This window comes from Nicotiana sylvestris, chromosome 12 (assembly GCF_000393655.2).
Source record: "Nicotiana sylvestris chromosome 12, ASM39365v2, whole genome shotgun sequence".
Classification (NCBI taxonomy): Eukaryota; Viridiplantae; Streptophyta; class Magnoliopsida; order Solanales; family Solanaceae; genus Nicotiana; species Nicotiana sylvestris.
The window spans coordinates 44,833,821-44,851,750 of record NC_091068.1 but is presented as its reverse complement, the minus strand read 5'-3'; positions in this window follow the sequence as shown (position 1 = coordinate 44,851,750).

Genomic DNA, 17,930 nt, shown 5'->3' with positions numbered 1-17,930 from the left:
TTGGTAGTTGATTTTAAACTGTTTACGGATGGCGGACCCTGCCAATTCTTCCTTGGAATTTTGAGAATATTTCTCAAAATTCTGCCCCAGTTCTTGACAGATGACTAACTTCCTGGCACGCGCCAGCGTTGGCTGGACTTGCTCCGGAATTTTGAGGTCCCTCCTCAAAATTCTGCCCTAGTTTCTGATTCTAGGGGAAAATGAGAATTTTATTATGATATGACCGAACCCATAAGTCTACCTACGTATCCCCTCTTAAACGGGAATCAGGTCAAGCATAGTTCAATTACATCAGAAAAGAAGTGTGAGATAATCTAAGCATAGTATCTCTTGACTGCATCTGAATTGACTGGTTTTGGCCAGATTTCTCCATCCATTTCTGCAAGTATGAGTGCTCCTCCTGTCAGGACCCTGTGAACCATGTACAGACCCTGCCAATTAGGAGAAAATTTCCCTTTGGCTTCATCTTGATGTGGGAAGATCTTCTTCACTACCAGCTGCCCTGGTGTGAATTGTCTTGGTTTGACCCTTTTGTTGAAAGCTCTGGACATTCTGTTATGATACAGTTGGCCATTTGGAGTTCATGTTTGGCACAGTTAACGATCAGGATGTGTATATTTTGCAGTGGGAAGTTGTCTTTGGGATATGCTCTACTTAAATCCCGATAATCAACACATACACTGACTTTCCCGTCCTTTTTTCGGTACTGGCACGATATTAGCTAACCAGTTTGGGTATTCGACCACCCTGAGAACTTTGGCTTTGATCTTCTTGGTAACTTCCTCCTTGATCTTCAAACTCATGTATCGTTTGATTTTCTGAGTTTCTGCTTGACTGGCAGGCACGTGGGATTGGTAGGCAACTTGTGAGCTACTATAGATGTTCTCAAACCAGTCATATCGTCATACGACCATGCGAAGATATCCTCATATTCCTTTAGAAAAAGGGTGTACTCTTCCTTTTCTGTTGGTGACAAATGAATGCTGATGCGGGTCTCTTTGATGGTCTCGACGTCTCCCAAATTTACTACTTCTGTTTCGTCCAAGTTGGATTTAGGCTTGTTCTCAAAATTCTCAACTTCCCTGATAATTTCCTCGGGTATATCATCTTCTTCCTCTAAGTCACTACTGTCATGTTACGTTGCCTCATTACATGTCATAGTCACTGGTTCATCAGGAAAAGTAATAATAACACTGTAGAAGGAAAAATTATAAAAATAGTAATGAATAGTGATAAAGGATAAATGCATTTGATTAAAACTGAGAAAATTGTTCAAACAAAGCTTGGCTCGGTGGATCGAGCATTTATTTTAAAACAAAATTGCTAAAAATTTAAATGCCTAGAACAACTATAAATCTGCCAAGCTACCTAGGGACTCGGCGGGCTCGGGATGGTGTGACAGTCCAGTTTCTGAGAACAACTCCCTTTGCCATGGTCTGAATGGAGAGGCCTTTTTCCTCTTTCTCCTTAATAATGGCACATCAATCCATGTACTCGTCTTCCAAGAACAGATCCTTCAGCCCAGCTAGTGCTTCTTCCTCTGCTTTTTGTGTTGCTTGGGGGAGGAGGAGGTGGAGGGCCTCTGAATCTGGTATAATATGCTGATGAGGCCAGTATGGATGAACCAACATTTGGGGATGGGAATAATAATAAAAAAATAAACAAAACAAAAGGTAATAAGTTAGTGGGGATTCTGAAATGTTTGCAGTAATTAAACACATATTGCGAAATGTAAACTCATATCCTAATTTGGGAGCCTCATTGTTCCCAAGGTAGTCCTAGCGACAAATAAATTTGGAGAGCTTCAAATGTCAATAAATGCTTCATTTCATGATATAAAAATAGTTGAATCCCAAAACGACACTAAGACAATAAAAAAATAAGTCATTACTGGCAATTGGCCTTATTACATTTGGAAAGCGAGTAAATCTAATCTATTTAGTCTCGGAAGGGCCTTCCTCAGGTTGAATGCTCTCGTTGATCAAATCCTCCAGTTCGCGTAGGTTCACCAGTAAAAATGCCTTTGCCAAATGTTCTCCTTCATTTCCCCAGCGTTCTGGCAGTTAGTGACTCTCTTCCTCACTTTTCCTTCCAATTCCAACAGCCTGTATTCCAGATATTCCAGCTTCTCGCTGGATTTGGCGGCCCTCTCTTTCCATTCATTGATATGGTCATTTGATGCAAGATTCCTCCACCAGTCCAGCAGGAGTAAGGGTGTGCTAACCATACCGAAGATGGGGACCTCGTTCCTCATTTTCTGCAAAACAAAAGGGTTAGACCTTACTCCCACTAGACTCGACGATTAACACATTTATGATCAACATATTGGCATTTAGTTCTCAAAATTAATGCACAAACGTGGTTGCGTCCGTTGGGATTATGGAAAACCCGATGGACTTTGGATAAGGCTGATCTTAAAGGATCATTATGTGGACAACATAACCGATTCAACTAGTTTTGACCATGATGCATGCACAATTTTAACCAGAGTAAGTTTCTATGGGGTTTTAGACTGGTACCCTCAAGCGGACAACTTGAGGGGGAAGGCACGGAACCGTCAACTGCACTGCTGATCAACTAGTTTTACCGCAAATAGCCTTTCAGAATTTAAGGGTAGTAAATAGGAAGAGCACAACCACTCATTAAACAATTGCTATAGGATTTGAGACACACGAGTGGAATATGATGTGGAGCATGATTTATGCAACAGTTAATAACATGTAGGCAAGTATTTTCACGTAGGAGAAAATAAATACACCATTTAAATAATTTAAAAGACAGTTACAGAAAAAGGGAAAATAAAGAGACAAGTCAGTTTTCAAAGTAATAAAGAAATCATAGATGCTTAAAAAAAATAGACAGTTAAATTCAGATAAGGGAGCAGGGTACAGGATAAGCATGTTTGGAATAATTTATGGAGACAAGTTTGTTATGGTAAGAGCCTAAAAATATCCCAGCAGAGTCGCCATGCTGTCGCGCCCTCTTTTTCCCTCCGCGGGGAGGAAGTCTGGGTTTCGACATTCATGGGGTGTAATGACTCGTTTCCTTTTGGGAATTGGGTGTTTGAAGAGTCGCCACCTAACGGATTATGGTGCGTTAGGGCACCTAGAGCGATTAACTCTTGGGTTGGTTTGCATTAAGAGAGATTAGGGTAAGGACTCGAAATAACCTCGAGGGGAAGGTGTTAGGCACCCCTCTTGGTCCACAATTGTGGGTCCCGGCCGAACTTATATTCACAAATTAGTCCATACAAATAGTTGAATCAAATAAGTTGTTTATAAAGCATATTGAACAATTCAAGTAGTGAAATAAAGGTCTGAATAAATTATAAACAAACAATGTTTTAAACAATGAGAGGATTTGGGGTAAGGAGGGGTCCTAGGTTGTTTATCCTATAGGATCATCTCACGCAATGTCCGGTAAACACTCTTCCATAAGGGGCTACACGTGACATTAACATGTAGTCATCATATCTACCCTTCCCATCCTCTTTTTGGTCATGCAAAACGAGTGTTTAGTCAATGACTCCTATTGCATGCTGCTACCCGTCCCTTCTTAATGGTCCCGGAGGAGTTAGGACCTCTACCTATAGGTAGTTCTAGACGTACCCCTAAGGTTTAGAAAGGTGAAAAAATTCTAAGGTAACAGTCAAAACATTTAGGACTTTCACACATAATGGGAGCAATTAAGAAGCTCAAAGATATCTCCTCAAACAAACATATAAGCATCACGACTCAAACACGGATAAGGTCTTTATTAATCAAAGTCCCAAAGCAGGATCTCTAAGTGAATATGCAGAAAGAAACTAAAATTTCAGATATAGAAGTTATAACCTAGTAGCTGCCTAGGGCCTCTACTTTAAAATCTTATTGAAATCAGATGTTTGAATGACAAAAACAGCTTCAGAGAAATGCAGGTTTTGAAAATGCCCTAAGGCTTGCCTATATGCAGTACTGTGTCTATGTTAATGCAGAAACAAACAAGTTTTTGAAATAGACCCTTTTAGTACCTATAGGCAGGATATATAATGAGATTAAAGCAATTTTAAAAGGACTAGTTTTAGAAAATGTTGACACTTATTAAGACTGGTTTTAAGAAGCAAGCTAGGTGAAATGAAATTGTCTATTGGGCTAATTAGAATTACCAGACAGAATTGCGAGTATAGATCCCTAGAGACATGATATCTAGGTGTATTACTGTTTTTAGTCAATTTGCAGTAACATATGAAAGGCTTATTAAAGCTGAATCAGAATTAGGTCCTATAGGCATGGTATCTATACTTGAATCGATTTAAAACATGATGGCTTGGAACCTAGAAACATGGTTTCTAACATGACAAATGCAGAATTTATGAACATGGTTTCTATCTGATGCAAACAACATTAGAAGTGAAGTCCTTATAGGCATGATTTCTATCTGATGCAGAGAAAATTAGAAGTGGAATCCTATAGGCATGATTCTCTATTATGCAAAATTAATCAGATTCAGCAAGAATAAACACCCTACAGACATGTTTTCTAGTGAGTGAAGTAGGCAGATTTGAAAATAAATCCTAAGAGCAGGATTTCTACCCATGTTACCCCACAAGATATACATCTACCCACCTTTTTACTAAATACCCCAAATAGCTGTTTACAAATTATTACAGTCCAATAAATGAATTACATAAATGAAATGGAAAACCAAGAAGCTATTCTATAGGGAGCCTGCAATTAGGCCTAAGTTTCCCAAAACTTCCAATGGTCTCACAAGCCTTATTTCCATAGACAAATCAGAGTCTAGATGCATCAAAGTTCCCTTAGGGTCTCAAGGACCGCGGGCAATGCTTATACCTAGACTTAGTAGCCAAGCATTGAACAAGTAAAGTGTGGAAAGGCCAGCCTTAGTATGCTAGAGTTCAGAGGTTTTTCAAGAGGATCCCAAGGCAGTACACACACTAGAGGGGGTAGAACTTATTAACTAAGAGTAAAATGAAAGTGCAGGACACATATTGAAAGACGTTTGTTAAGGACTGGACTTAAAAGTCTGTTTGAAAGCAGTTAGTAAAGTAATGGAGATTGTTTGAAAAGGTTGGAGTGATAAACCAAATCAAGAACTCAGGATAGGATTACACACAGAATCCAAATGGATTCAATAGTCACACAAGGAGTCAAAAGGCTTTGGGGATACACAAGCATTTGACTGCAAACATATAACCCTGGCAAGGGTATTTGGATTGGTTTGGACATGCTCAGCAATAAGTGAAACTGGCATAATCACTAACTAATCAGGGAGAATATAAACACATAGGGGAATAGGGATTTGGGACTCAGAAGAATGGTAAGCACACAGTAGGTTAAAAACAATTGTCCAGGCATACTTGAATCACACAAGGGAACACATGAATTGAAAGGAAGGGGAGTCATACTAGCATGCCTAACTTCAATAACACAAGAAGATAAACATGTTGTTGTTGAGGCTTTAAATTAAACTAGGACATACCAGTGGAGAGAAGTAAGCAGAATGAAATAATGTAAATACGCATAATGCTTTGTGTAGCCTTGTGAAGCCATATGTTGGGCTTAATTACTTGCAAGTTTTGCTAGTGACCATTTTATAGGGGAAAATTGATCGGAAATTTCCATTGGAATCCACGATGATTTAAACTCCCCATAAACCCTTACATTCGAGGACGAATGTTCCTAAGGGGGGGAGGGTGTTACAACCCATATCCACATGTGTTAGTTCATGCCATATATTAGTTAACATAAATCCAAGAAGGAATTATCTTTGAGATGATAAGAAGTCAATCCTATTGGTCTTAAGTGATACAAGAGTGTATAAGGGTGATTAACCAGTATTAGAAGTTAAACGAATCAAGGATGTTGTAACTCGAATTTTCAGGTAATCTAGCGGTGCTTAATACACTCAAGAGGTCATTTATGAAGGTATTTTAATCATATAATATCCGTATCATAAGTCTTGAAGTCAAACGAGTTATGAAACAAAAGTCGACAAAAGTTGTCGCAACTTAGGTTCATAATTTTACTTAAACATTAGGTCAAATGTTTCTAATATTTTCTCATAATTTACAAGGAATTACGGGGTGATCTACCAACCATATTAAAGATATATGAGTCTATTTTCCAACGCATTAAACCATTCATCGATACGATCTCGGAGTAGAGAGATATTTGCGTTTTCGCGAGACTGCGCCAAGCACCTCTCTATGGGGCCCACTAAGTCGGTTTAAGATATTTGGACCTATATAGGATGCCTCCAACCCGTTTTAAGTCATTTATTTTCACTATTTTCAGACCTTAGAACCCTAGGAACATCCTCTCAAGGTTCTCTCAAGATTCAAGACCCAAAAAAGGGCAAACAACACAAATCAAGTGTCGGGAATTCCGTGGCGCTAGTAAGTCTCTTGTTCTTCTTGTTGTTGCTCATTTTTGTGTCGTTTCAGCTCGTGTGGGAGGTTGTTTTAAAGGGTTTATGTTCTGTAAATACTCCCTCATGTTCTTAATATCAATCCTAGGTGATTTCAAGCCTTCTAAAGTGATTCTAGTGCCGAAAAACACTAATTGATCGCTAGTTTCGCTTTTTTGTTGTTGTGGCAGCATTGGAGGGATATTTCATGGAAATTTAAGGTCAAATTGGAGTTGTTCTTTCTGTATAAAGGTAAGTAACCTCTTACTCTATATTTATTTAAGATTATCCAAGTTGCGGCTAAGCCATTGAAGCTAGAACTTGTGAGATATATATCGAAAGGCTTGGTAGTAATGTTATTGTTTTGTGGACTGTTTTGCGTTGTTGTTGGGCTGCGTATTTTACTACTATCTTGTGGAGTTTTGGAGGAGGAAGGGTGTGGAGAAACACCATATATATGTAGGGTTATGGGCTGATAGTTATTCGTAACATTTCCAGGTTGTTTGACACGACTACGGTGGTCGTCGTATGTATGGAGTGATTAGGCTATGTGTGGACTATTTTGGGAGGCTCAATATGTTTATTATTGATGTTGTTTGGGCTGTTTGGTGACTGTTTTGAATGGTGTGAGGTCATATATATAGGGGAGGTGCTGTCCGTTTCATCGTAAAATAGGTTGTGGTCGATACATAATAGTTATGACGCTTAAATGATAACGATAGTATCGTTTCTCTTATTGTAGACTAAGGAGTTTTGACAATTGCATAGCTTGAGATTGGGGCAGTATATACAAGGTATGTGAGGCTATCCCTTTCCTTCTTTTGCACGACTCCGATTGTACATAATGTAATGAACGAGCTTCCAAAGATACTCTACTCTTAGAAGCTAGCAGTACTTACATTGTTTTCCCTCTTATGGAACGATTGATGTTAATGTTGCTTCTCTTATTCTTATGTTATCAATGTTATTGGTACTTCCTGATTCTTATAAGGTTCATAGTGAAGAGTTAGTCCTAATAACGTGTACAGAGGATACCGACCTTACGTCACTCCGAAAGGTTTAGAATGTGATTCCATGAGTCGAGCATGCATTATATATATGTATCTATTTTACTCTACCGAGCCACGCTATAGTTGGCCGGGTACGGCACCTATTGTGCAACCACTGATCAGTTGGGTTTTACCGAGCTCCACGTGGCCGGGTACGATTCTACCGAGCCTATTATGGCCGGGTACGATATGATGATAATGATGCCCACAGAGGCGAATGCTTTAAAGGTTTATGTATTTATACATATGTATCATGCATTTCATGTAAGTAGCCCTCAGAGGTACTAAGATGTTACAGGTTGTATATTCTCTATCCTTGCTTACATTACTGATCGTATTTATGGTTCCTTGCCTTACATACTCAGTACTTTATTTGTACTGACGTCCTTTTATTTGTGGACGCTGCATGTCGTGCTGCAGGTCCTGATAGACAGGCAGGTGCAGCTCCCCCACCACAGTAGACTGTCCAGTTCAGCGGTGATTGGCGAGATCCCTTCTCCGGACTTGCCTTGGTCTTGGTATGCAATTTTTGTTATAGACATTATGGGTATGTCGGGGCCCTGTTCCGGCTATGTTGCAACACTTATGTTCTTTTAGAGGCTCATAGACAGGTGTCGGCTCATGTATAGTTTGGTATGCCTTGTCGGCTAGTTTTTGTTGTATAGTCTTTCATAGTAGCGTGGTAGCTCATACCTTATACGTAGTTTCTTGATTGTCTGGTCATCCCCTGCTATGTATGTTCATGCCGTCATATTTTATTGCTGGTTGTCCATGATCTAGGTCTACCATTTATATTGATCTCGTCAGCCTTAAAAGATAATAATGAAGGTTAGATGAAATGTACGTTGGTGCTCGGCAAGTGTGGTCGGGTGCTAGTCATGGCCCTTCAGTTTGGGTCGTGACATGCTTCCTTAAGTTAAGGGAATCAAGGTCAAACGGGAAGATTTAGTACCATATAAGGGAGGAAGAGAAATTAGTTCATAATTAAATAAGGAAGGAGCCAGGGTTCAGTAGGCATAAGGTACTCAATTAGGACCAAATTCAGAAAGACCCAATTAAGGAAAGACTAAGTAAAATAAAGTACCATAGTAAATAAGGTAATGAAATCAGTTAATTCAAACAGACGAGTAGAATTCTAGGGCTTTGAAGGAAAATCTTCCAATTACCAATAGTTAAGGAAAATCAGAGTCAATCATGGGGAGTCATGATTCTGAATACTTCAACATATAAATAAAGACGAATGAACAGAAGTAGCAAACAAACAAGGTCAATTATATAGGCAGAAAGAAACAAGAGATGAGCGAACACCATCATATAGAGGTGATATAAGTAGGATAAAGATTCAGTAGAACATATTCAAAGCATGGTGACCATGAGAGATTAACAAGAACCAGGTAAACAGGCTAACACAGAAACAAAGTGAAGAGAATCATGCTAACACACATAGAAACAAAGTAAAGAAAATTGTGCTAACACGCATAGAAACAAAGTAGAGAAAACCATGCTAATACATAGAAACAAGTAGAGAAAAGCATGCTAATACATGTAAAGAGAATCATGCTAACACACAGACACAAGTAAAGAGAATCATGCTAACACACAGAAACAAGTAAAGAGAATCGTGCTAACACACAGAAACAAGTAAAGAAAATATTTAAAAATTAGGGCTTTTAACAGAGTTGAGTTAAAAAGTAGTAGGAATATAGAATCGGTCAAAATAAACAAGGGAAAACGGTTAAATCATAAAGAAATCAGTCGAAATAGGTATAAAAAGAACTCCAAAAACCCTAGTTTCCAAAGAAAGTAAAAACGGTTTAGAGTAGAAGATCTTTCGGGAGAAAGCTCGAGAATAAGCAAATCATAGAAGGAAACAGGCTTAAAGCATGAAAATAACACAGGTCTGAGAGATCTAGAAGAGAGTTAGGGTTTCAAAAGGAAACCTAAGTAGAAATTGAAAGAACTTGTTGTAACTTCACAAATCGTAACACACATGGTATGATTATGCCCAAAATCACACCAGAGAAGCCTCGAACAACAGAATCAGAAACCCTAGGTCCAAATTGACATGGCCCAGGACCAATGAGGGTCGTAGAGATGAGGAGCAAGGTGGTGGAGTGACCATTGGAGGCTTGGGGCTTGAGAGATAGTGGCCAGAGATGACCGAAGAAGGAGGTGAGTGGAGGAGTCTAGGGTTAGGTTTGAGAGAAGAGTGGAGATGGGAGAGCATCTAAAGACAGCGGATTGGATAAATGATTAGGGTTAGGGGGTTGGTTAGAATTAAAAAAAGGAAGGGAATTATGTGGACCGTTAATTTGGGAGATCAACGGTCAGGATTCAAATGGGTAGGTGAGTTCCCGGTTTGGGTAAGGGTTAATACGGTATGTGTTGGGTTATCAATTGTAAAATTGGGTTGGGAATGGGGGTCTTATTTGGCTATAATTGAAAGCCAAATGTGGCTGTTATTTAAATAGCCAGTTTTCCCTATTTTAATTTATAAAAATAATAAGTAGTTTCTAGAAAACAATTTAAGGTTCCAAAATGATTTAAAACACATAATTGTCATTTTGAAAATATAAGAACAAATTTTATGCACATAAAATATAATTATATCTTAAAATGGGCTAACATTGCAATTATATGCAATTTAGCTTTGAAAATACTAAATGTAATTGTAAAAATACATAAACATTACATTAGCCATATTTTGGCATAAATATAGAAATCCAATAAATGAATTATCAAAACAGTAATTTTGGAAGTAATTATTGGGGATTTTATGGATAAAGAGGGAGAAAATAAATCAATATATGCCCTTAAAATTATGGGAAAAATAATGAAAGCCTTGTGCATGCTTATATATGCATATATATGCTATTTTGAAAGATTTTATGCATATTTAAAATATATAGGGAAACATTGGGTATCAACAGCTGTTGTGCTGTAATCATTGCCTGAGGACCTGGTGGAGCACGTTGTGGCTAAGAAGGCTATGGAGGTGCACCCTCCTAAGTATAGGGCAATCCCTCACCATATAGAATGTGTCACCACACTCAAAACAAGCTTTGGGAGGCGTGGAGGCTATCACTGGCTCGGGCCAGGTCTGCTGCACTAACCACTGATGGCACCTCGTGTAGGGGCACACTAGATACTGGAGGTGCATAATAAGGCTCCTGTCTAGGCGGAGCTGGAATAACACTGGCTGCTGGAAGAGCTGAATGAATGGGGCGACTCACATAACCCCTACCATGCCAAACTGTAACTGGGGCACGGGCACCAGAATAATGACCCGACTCTCGAGACCTCTTGGCCTCACTCTCCTCCCTATCTTGAGCAAGCATGCCCTCTACTCTCTTAGCAATGTTCACCACCTACTGATAAGTTATATCCATCTCCAACTCCCGGGCCATGCTAGACCTGATGCTGGGAATGGCCCCTGAATAAACCGGCAAACTCTCACGAACTGTAGAAACCAAGGCCGGTGCATGTCTAGCCAAGTCACTGAAACAGACAACATACTCTGAAACAGTCATAGTTCCCTGGCGCAAACGCTCAAACTCCACGCGTGATGTGTCCCTAAGGCTCTGAGCGACATACTCCTTCAAAAACATATCTGAAACTAGGTCCATGTAAGGAAAGCTTCCTCGGCCGAACTGTCTAACACAAAAGTACGCCACCACTGATAAGTTGTCCCTCAAAGCTGGAAGGCAGTGAAAGAAATCCACTCGACCCTGATATACCTATAGTATGGAGGATACGATGGCACTCCTCCAGAAATCCCTGAGAATCCTCTTATACTAGATCACTGAATGTAGGAGGCTCGTACTTCTTGAACCTCTCAAGCTTCCGCTGCTCCTCCTCTGAAGTTGTTGCCCTATCCTCGGGCTGAACTGGGGCTATAGGCGATACCGGTATAACTTCTGGGATCTGATCAACCTGAACCTGCTTCTCTAGGGTGCAGGCGGCGGGAGTCTGTGCTCCTCCACCGGCGTGAGATGTGGCTACAGCAAGGGGAATCAACCCTACTTGAGCTAAAGTGGTGTACATGCTCATGAACTATGCAAGGGTCTCTTGGAGAATTGGAGTAGCAGTAGTAGTAGGCGTATCAGGTGCCTGGGATTCGGTTGGAGCTACTTATGGCTCCTCTGTAGCAGCTCACGCAGGTGCTCTAGCTGCACCACATGTGCATCCTCGACCTCTACCCTGGCCCCGGCCTCTGGTGACTTTAGTAGGGGGCGCGGGTTGTTGGTCATCTCCATTAGCATGTGTCCTCACCATCTGTGAGAGAATAGAAGAAAGAGGTTTAGAATTATGAAATCAATAATCTCGCATGACAAGGAATCGAATGAAGTGGAATTTTCCAAACAATTACATAGCCTCTCGAAGATAAGTACATACGTCTCCGTGCCGATCCCCAAGACTCTAATAAACCAGCTTGTGATTCATGACTCCTATGAACCTAGAGCTCTGATACCAACTTTTCACGATCCAAGTTCTCCCTCCGTGAAATAACGTGACAGATCTAGTCTCTACGACTAGGTAAGCCTAACAATTTGCAAAAAAATGAATTAAAGATACAAAACTAGCCAACTAACAGGTAAATATAACAAAAGAGTTTAAAATGCCGCTCGGCATATACAATAATAACATTCTTGAATTGAAACATAGCACCCCCAAAACTCAGAATCTCATGAATCACAAGCTAAAAAAATACATAGTGTTCTAACTCCAGTAGTCTAAACAAAGGAAAATACAAGAAGTCTATAATTGAAGGGAGAATAGAGAGGGACTTCTAGGTCTGCGGACGCAGCAAATATACCTTGAAGTCTCTGGATTGCATCGCCTCACGGATAGTATGGCTAAGCAGAAGAACCTGGATCTGCACATGAAAAACATGTGTAGGAAAGGGCATGAGTACACCACAATGGTACCCAGTAAGTGTCAAGCCTAACCCCGATCGAGTAGTGATGAGGAAAGGTTAGGGCCCTACTGGTTATATATATATATATATTGTCACGACCCAAAATCCACTAAGGGTCGTGATGGCGTCGGACACCACTGTCAGGCAAGTCAACCACAATTTACTAGCAATTTCTCATTTTAATTATTTTGAAATCATTTCCTTTAAAACAAATAAATAATAAATAATAAACTCCACCAGATAAATGAGGATGTCTTTACAAAATTTAACTACTGAAAAATCTCGTGATCATCCCAGAACCTGGTGTCATAAGTACATGAGCAATTTCTAGGAAATAATGTAGTACAACAACCGTCCGAAATACAATATTGGACAGAAAGTAAATACAGTAATTTGAAAGAGACACTACTGGTTGTGGGTTGTCTCGGGAAGTGCAGCTCACCTAAGTCTCCATATCAACCGTGCTGCTACGCCCACTATGCCACTAGAGATGCATGTGCATGTGCAACAAAAATGCACAACAAGTGTAGCATGAGTACGAAAACAACGTGTACCCAATGAGTATCCCGTCTAATCTCGAAGAAGCAGAGATGAGAGGTCGACTTCGACATTTACTAGTGGTCCAATAATAATATAATGAAAATGTAAGGAAATCATGGATTTTTATAAAACAATTATAAACTCATAAAACCAGATAGCAGGTAAACAACATCCCAAATAAATACGGATTTCCAAGGTTTACTTTTCATTATGCTTATCAACTATGTCTGGCCAGGGAAGGCAAATATTATTACATAACATTCTCAGGCAAGCGATACAAGCATGTGCATATCATGTCGAGGTCGTACGACCCGATCCAACAATATTTAAATTGTGCACTTCCGAGGGTCGAATGGCACGAACCATAGATGCATCTATTTAATCTACCGAGGCGTTCGGCCCGTTCCAAAAATAAACACACACAGATAGTCAATCAAGAAGTCAACATGGAATAATTATCCAAAGAAAAGCCAATTCTCTTTTAACAATTTAAGAAAATGAAGTTTAAATCTTTTTAGAAATTCATTTACTAATTCGATGTGATTTAAGCAATTCAAGCTGTCAATAAGATTACAAATAGTCCAAGTATAGCATGCTTTTGGGTCCTAGACTATTCGGACTTAAATATAATAGTAGCTATGCACGGACTCTCGTCACCTCGTGCGCACGTAGCCCCCACAAATAGAAGCACATAACCAATTGTATCACCTATAGGGACAATTTCCTCTTACAACGATAGAAAGGTGACTCACCTTGCTCCGAAGATCCATAACCGGCATTCCACGCCCTTCCAAAAACTCGAATCGATGCACAATGCTCCGAAACTAGCCAATGATTATGCAAATCCATTAATATGTGTTCAATTACTCATTACAATTCAATTCATAGAAATTCCTAACCCGATCGAAAAGTTGACAAAATTGCCCTTAGGCCCACGTGCCCGGATTCCTAAATTTTTCGAAGATAAAGTTTACCCATGAACTCACGAACTCAAATATATGATTTTCTCTTAATTCCATACCCAAAATCGTGGTCAAATTCCAAGAATATTAATTTTCTAGGTTTTCCCTCAAACCCCAAGTTTTCTACAAATTTCCAAGCCTAAATCCGTATATAATCATGTATTTAACTCAAGATAGTGGGGGATAGCTTACCTTATCATTGATGATGAAAATCCTCTCTTGAAACCCTCCAAGAATCGCCCAAGCCAAGAAAATATGATAGGAAATGGCCAAAACCCAACTTTAAAACAACCCACTGCCTCCAGCACTTTCCGCACCTGCGGTCTCTTGACCGCTTGTGCGGTTCCTCACCGGGTTGCCCTTTTCCACTTCTGCATCATCTCTACCGCAGGTACGGTCCCGCATCTGCGGTCCTAGGTTTCCTCCGCCAATACCGCATCTGCGGGTCTTCTGGCCGCTTCTGCGGTTCCGCACCTGCGGCCCATTTCTCGCAAGTGCGGTTATGACAGCATCCAGCAACTTTAGCCTTCCAAAAATTCCATTTTTGATCTGTTAACCACCCGGAATCCACCCGAGGCCCCCGGGACCCCAACCAATCATACCAACCAGTTCCAAAACACAATACGGACTCGCTCGAGGCCTCAAATCATATCAAACAATGCTAAAACCACGAATCGACCTCCAATCCAAGCTTTATGAACTTTAGAACTTCGAACTTCTACTCTCGATGTTTAAACCTATTAAATCACGTCCGATTGATCCCAAATTTTGTACACAAGTCACATTTGGCATTACGAACCTACTCCAACTTCCAGAATCGGATTCCAACCCCGATATCAAAAATCCACTTCCGGTCAAACTTCTGAAAAACCTTCAAATTTCTATCTTTAGCCAAATGACTTCAAAATGACCTACGGACCTCCAAATTCACTTCCGATCGCGCTCCCAACTCCAGAATCACCATACGGAGCTACTCCCAAACTTGAAATCCCAAACGGACATCAATAACACCAAAATGTACTTCAACCCAAACTATAAAATTTCTTCCAAAATGCTAACTTCCCCAATAGGCGCCAAAGCTTTCCCGGGTCTTCCAAAACCCGATCCAGACGTACGTCTAAGTCCTAAATCATCATACGAACCTGCTGGAACCTTCAAATCTCGATTCCGAGGTCGTTTACTCTGAAATCCAATAGTCAATTCTTTCAGCTTAGAGCTTCCGAAATGAGAATTCTCTTTCCAAATCAACTCCGAACTTCTCTTTGTAAGAATGAGAATTCTGAAGTGAAGCTGCTCATGGCCTCAAACTACTGAAAGACGCGCTAGAGCTTAAAACGATCGGTTGGGTCGTTACTTTCTCTCCCACTTAAACATACGTTTGTCCTCGAACGTGCTACGAACTACGCTGGGGTTGCCCGAAAATCATTGTTTAACACCTTGAGCACCTACCTGTGCTACCACAACTCAGCTGGGCACCCTAGCTCGATCAACTGAAGATACCCTTTTTCACTTAAGGAAATAAGCCTTAGAGCCCAATTCCAACATCCGAAATTCACTGCCAGGCTTGTTTCCAACATACGAACATCGTATCAATCACCACACGATGTACCAAAACATGACTGCATACCCTTTTTTGAATTCACACCTTGCACCGCTTTATTCACAGAACCACAATAACATTCTTTGGGCATAATAGTCAAAATTCCACGAATCTGATGCTCCCATTGCATCTCATGACATACATAGGTATTGCTCTAACTCTTACAGTACTGCCACGACGGAAGAGATGTGTAGAAATTCATAACCACTGCCGAAACAATAATTCATTGGGCCTATACTCCTGGTAAGAACTATCACCTCATTCTGAACCAAGCAATAGCCTTAGCCCCTTAATATACTTCATATAATCAAATTGCAATGATCCTAAATCCACGATCTCGTCTCATCCAGTACGAACTGCTCAGGCAATAAGCCACCCCGGACATGATCAAAAAGTCTCATATGTTACCCTAATGTGCCAATAGGGTACCAATTTGAACATGATACATAAAGGAAATGAACTCTGAAAAGGAAATCTAATTACCCCGCTCGCAAATCATACATGTGACGCGGTCAACATAATTAAACAGACACCCCGCTCGCGAATCATACATGTGACGCGGGCACACAGCTAATATGAGCTTTCCTCAGAAAATAAGTACGAAACAAAACAAATAAAAATAGATACGGGGAATTGTACCCAACATCACACTATTGCGGCGCGCAATCCGATCCAAACAACATACCCATGGCGGCGTGCCACCTGATCCACATAGAGAATTCACATAAGGAGATATACATCGAGCTAAATCGCTCATTACAACAAAAATGCCGAATATCGGTCACAAGCACGCTAATTGCATAATACCATCCCTAGGGAGACATATAGCGCTATAAGCTACAAACTCAAGTATAGCTGAGGTGCGATATATGATCTGAATCTCAAGAGCCATTTTGCTCATATAACATCATCTCTACACAGAACTCAACACATAAGAAATTCACCAAGCCGTTTCGCAACTCATACGACGCAATATATCAATACATGAAATAGCTGATGATGAAATAGTATCCCGACTACTCTTCCATAAGGAGCGCATTGTTGAAATGAACACATCTGGCCTCATATAGAGCCCACATTCACATTTAAATCCATCCACAGACCTCAAGTTAATTTTGGTCGCACTGAACTAGGCTAATAACCTTTCAAAGGTCCATAATAACTGCCCTTTTCTCATAACACCCAAGAACAACCATCATAACCGGAGTAATCCTCCACAGTCCGCAACCCAATAAACCGAGTGCCCTCCAGGCATCAAATTCACAATTTAACGACATCACTACAATCTTCATACTTCGTTTAACTATTCAATCAATCAAGTGACTACATGCCACACTTATACAACCTTCCCGTGGGACACACTCCCATAACCTTCCGTAACAGATAACAGGTCTGTACATCCAAACCACCAATCGTACTAACGATGAAAAACGATCAAAAATCCTTAACCAGGATGCAAAGCCTTTTTCACAAAGCACCAATCTCAGGGGATGTTGAGGACAATACCAACTTACTTTAAACATCGAAACTCCCTTCCTGCTTCTCCAAGCCCGTGACATCCTTGTCAACACCGAACCGTAACCTTGATCCTTACTTCAATTTCCATACCACTTACTGCACCCATCATGCCAATATGTGATAGAACACGATTTTCATCATAACTCCGGAACCACTAATAGGTTAACACTTCATCATATAAAAACTTTTCACCTAACTCGCTTCAGGAGAACCATAGTAACACACAGGTGAATTCTCATAACCGTAGAATATGCAAATCCCTAAGTAGTGGTCTAAACCACCATGACCCTTCCAGACCCCACCTACACATAACAAGGCCATAATACTTGAATACTTCCAAATAAAATCAATTACGGCAGCCGTCAAGCCTCGCACGTAACACCACAAATCACATGCATAACTTAATCACACTGAAGGAACTGATCACTACCACCAACATACCAACTCAATATGGCTAGCCAATCTATATTCTCCCAATTTATCCTTGATTGCCTTAGAAATAATAATAACTCCATTCAATGCATAACACACCCCATCCACACTCATCTCGAGTGACCTTGAATCACGAGACCACGCTGTCTCCAATCCCACGAACCATTTCATACCTCCCTTGTGCGCACATTCACATCCTCAACTAGTATGCCCATTCTGATAATCCCTCTACGAATCCGAAGTCTTTCTCATTTTCCTCCCAAATGCTACACTGCAAGTCAAAACATCATAGAATATTCTGGGCCTCTTCTCATAAGCTGCTATGAAAGCTTGATTCTTAACCGTACTTATAGGCTCGAAATCATTAGGTACCACACTTTACCCCTTTAAATCCACTAGGACCGTTGTTGAGAGCCACCCGCTCTGCCTTGGCCCCGAATATAATCTACTCCATGAATCTTCTAGCATATGACTACCCTCTCGACGAAGCACCCGACAGAATC